This window comes from Chaetura pelagica, unplaced genomic scaffold (assembly GCF_000747805.2).
Source record: "Chaetura pelagica isolate M959 unplaced genomic scaffold, ChaPel_1.0 scaffold275, whole genome shotgun sequence".
Lineage (NCBI taxonomy): Eukaryota > Metazoa > Chordata > Aves > Apodiformes > Apodidae > Chaetura > Chaetura pelagica.
The window spans coordinates 7,204,447-7,208,524 of record NW_009953486.1 but is presented as its reverse complement, the minus strand read 5'-3'; positions in this window follow the sequence as shown (position 1 = coordinate 7,208,524).

Genomic DNA, 4,078 nt, shown 5'->3' with positions numbered 1-4,078 from the left:
CCGCCGGCAACCGCCGCCGCCCGCCGCAGCTTCCTCCGGTTCCTGCCCGGCCTTCGCAAGGTGCAAAACAAAACCTGGCATCGGCAGTGCTCCTGCTCCCCTCGGCTCGGAGGTTCCCACCGCCCTGGTACCCAAGGGGTGATGGGGCTGCTGGGGCTCCTGGTTCTATTAGCTGGGTAGAAACGTCAGGTGAGCCTCGCAGGGCTGGGGCAGATGGTTCCCGGGTGACACACAGCCCGCTGGTGACAGAGACGAGTCACTTCCCTTCTCCTCCCCACCCTGTCCTTAATGAAGCACCCTATCTTCAATTAAGAACCATCTTCATTTGCCCTCAGCCCCCAGCGTGGGGGGATGGGGCTGGAGCTGCCCAGGGATGGGGTCTCCATGTGTCATTTATGGAAAACCGACCATTTTACCATTCAAATAACCATGTCAATGTAATATATTGCATTCACAATGTATTTAGCACACCATTTGATAGGTAATTTGAAGCAAAAGTACCTTGCACAGTGTTTAATATATTAAAAAAAAAAAAGGAAAATTAACCAAGTAATAATGTGGAAATGAAACTTTAAAACTTACTTAAAAAACCAGGCACAGACATAGTCCTACCAAAAAAATCCCCATCTGCATGAGTCACTTTGACTCTTCCAGAGAAAAAAGCACTAAAATACTTGTGTCCTGGTGTTTCACTTCTGACTGCCCAGACAGGTGGGTCCCAGTGCCCCAGAAATGCCCCCTAAACCAGGTGATGCTCACTTAGTATCCAGGGAGGATAAACCCAGGTCAGTCCCACTGCTGTGGCTAAGGTCTTAAGTATTTGTGGCCAGTAATTGGATCAGCCACTGGTATTTTCTGTGTCTTTAAGTGTTTAACTCCCTAGGAGCACAATACACATCCATAGTCTATTTGTGTAATAGGTTTTAATCATAACTTTGTAAGAGGTAGTAGCCTAGCAGGGGTGCCAATCCCAAGCAGTGCCTGCAGTGGGAGTTGGCAGCACAGGTGAGTGGTGTCTGGGCTGCTGAGGAGCCTCGTGCTGCTGCTGGGCTGGGCAGGGGGCTTATCTGCTGCTCTACCTGCTCTTATCACCTGTCCTTTCACATGGGTTTATGGGCCAGTGGCCCTTCCTTTCACAAACTGGGGGAGTTAATTTAATAACCTCGACAAGAGGAGGGGACTGATGATGGGAGGGCTGTGTGCTCTGCAGAGCACGTCCCCTGGGGCAGACAAGCTAGGGCAGGCAGGAGGCTCAGGGGTGGGGGTTGGACCCCCTCCATGAACCCACAGCACAGGGTCCTAGCCCCTCTTTAGGGCACAAGAAACTGAGGCAAGCACAGCCACACATTTGAGGTGACCCACACCACAAAGCAACCTGGGACCACTTGTTTCCCCCTGCCCCCCCCCCTCCAGCCCAGGGCTTCAGCTTCCCAGGGGGAGAAAAGGACTTATCTGAACTTCTTCAACACTCAGAATATGTTTGCTTTGGCTTGGCTTAATATGTATCGGTTTACTCATCTGATAGAGAGATCAATGAGCAGAGCTGGTCCCAGACAAAAGATGTGACAGGTCTATTTTCTGCCTGTTTCAAAGCCCTTGGCTCCAGCAGCAGCTCAGGGCTTCCCCTCATTATCAGCAGCCAATTTAAGCAGCTGAAATTCAGGCTGAACATTTTTGCATGCTTTTCCATCAAAAATCCTGCCTGCATTGGGAGGAGAGGTGTGGAAGCAGTGGATGACCAGGCACGCAGGAAAAGAACAAGGGGCAGGTTAGGAGAGGAGGGAATGGAGCTGCCAGGGCTGGGCTGGACCTGGAGGGAAGGAGCAGTGTTGTGCTGGGAAACCTTGCCCCAAGCATCCTGTCCAGCAGTGGCTGTGCCAAGTTCAAGCTTCCAGCTGTCCCTAGCCAGGCTCGACAGCCCACCCAGCCACTCCTGCTCCCATTCCTGTCCCCATCATCCTCCCCTGATAACCCAGGGAACAATAGCAGTGGCAGCAAACTCAGGGAAAGTTTAGCACAGCTGAGCAGGTAAAGCCAAGGAGGGACAGAGACAAACACAGCAAAAAGGGCTCCTCTGGGCCCAAGGCCAGGGCCCTTTCAGGGATTAAGGCCCCTTGTGCTGGGGTGAAGAAAGTGTTTGTCAAAGCTGGAGCTATAAATCCCAGCAGCCCCATTTGCAAGAAGGGTTTGGGTCCAGCCCATGTGTGCTTCAGGGCTGCAGGCAGGGCCCATCCCTGCCCTTGCTCCCTGTCTGCACTGGGAGAGCCAGCAGGACCCATGGCAGGGATGAGACCCAGCTTTGCCCCTGTGCTGGGGCCAGTGCTTCATCTGCTCTGGTGGGAGGTGGAGGGATCCCAGGGAGTGAGACTCTACATGGAAGGACTCCCTGTCCCTGCCAGCTGCTGCATTCACCATCCCTGCCCACCCGGCTGCTCACCCACCAGTGGGAGCAAGGAGCACCCACCATGCCAGCCTGGCAGCTGCAGCCCTGGCTCACCCCCGAGGGGCTGCCCATCCCTTTTCCCCACGCAGGAGTGAGCCAGCACCACCCAGCTCTGGGCTGCAGCACACAGCATCAGCCCAGCCTCAGCCTCCATCCCTGCTTCAGCCCCCACCAAGACACAGTCTGGCTTTTCTTTCTCCCCCTGCTTTCTCTTGGCAGATAGTTCGCTGACGTCTTGCAAACTAAAAGCAGGTTGATTTGAATTTTCCATGGATGGCTCAGAGTCACGGATAATTCATTATTCACACCTCTCTAATTAAACTGCTGCCCAGCAGGCAAGGCAAGGCTGACACCAGCCAAATGTCCCCTGGCCAGTGCAGGTCAGCAAGGTCCAATGTGGCTTGAATTTTGGCCATGGTGTCACTTGCCCTTTGCTACACAGAGGACACAGAGCTGCTTGGATAAGCAACATCCTGGAGGTGGGAGGTTTCAGAGCAGTGCAGAGGAGAGGGAAACTCTCTGGGGAGGGTTTTCCCAAACCTAGGGCCCAACCCAAAGCCCTGCCAGAGCCTTTCTGCTCCCAGGGAAGGGCTGGACATGGCTCTGGTCCTGCAGCAGTGACTTGGAGCAGTGCATTCATCTGACTCCACACCCACAGGAGCTCATCAGAACCTGCAGCCAGCTTGTTGGGGTTCACACTCTCTGCTGTTGGCACCAGGGCTCACTTTTGAATTCCCACTGAAATCTGACTCACTGATACTATTTCACTGTTTAACTCCAGCTCGCCATAAAACCAGAGGAGTGCTGCAGAGGGAGGGGCTGGTGCCTACAACTGCTGGAGCCAGGGCAGGGAGGGACCAGTGGCTGCATTGCCCGGCCTGGGGATGGGTGCCCATCACCCAGAGCAGGATGCAGACTCCTGGCAGTGCCAAGCGAGGCAGCTCAGAGCAGGGGAAGGCTGGGATGAGATGGATTGGCAGGTTTTGTCACAGCAGCCCTCCTGGTCCCCAGAGCATCCCCCGGAGCCTGCCCGCGGGGGCTCAGGCTGGGCGGGGGAGGAGGGCAGGCCTTCCCAGCCCTGCTGATGAGAACTCCAAATGCAGCCGGTGGGCTGCTCTCTGCAGGCAGTTCTCTGCCACGAAGGCAGCCAGAGCCATTTTAATCATTTCCAGATTTGTGTGGGAGGTCAGGGCCCTGGGGTGCTGCTCCATGTCAGTTTTATAAACACGGCAGTTTTTCCAGATGGTCTCTGGCTCCAGCCTGGCTAGCAGGTTGATTGGGCCAGACCAAAATAACAACAGGTGGAGAACAGGCCATGACTGCCTGACGCTATCTCCTTTTCCATCTATTCCCCAAATGATTTTTTTTTTTTTCCCTTTGCAGAAAACAATTAAGTTTTGCTGCTGCAGTGGAGGCTGTGAGCTGAGCCCCCACACCTTCATCACACGTGTGAGAGTGGCATCTGCCTGAGCCAGGGCTGGGCTGGTCCCCTTGCTTGCTGCCAGCAGGGTCACCGTTTGGGCTCCCAAGCACTTGGCAGATCATAGCCAAAGGGTTTTTCCTCCACTCTCCAGGGAGGCTGCTGACTCAGCAGATCAGTTGTGCACCAGCAGCCTCTTTCATTTCCCTCCCCCC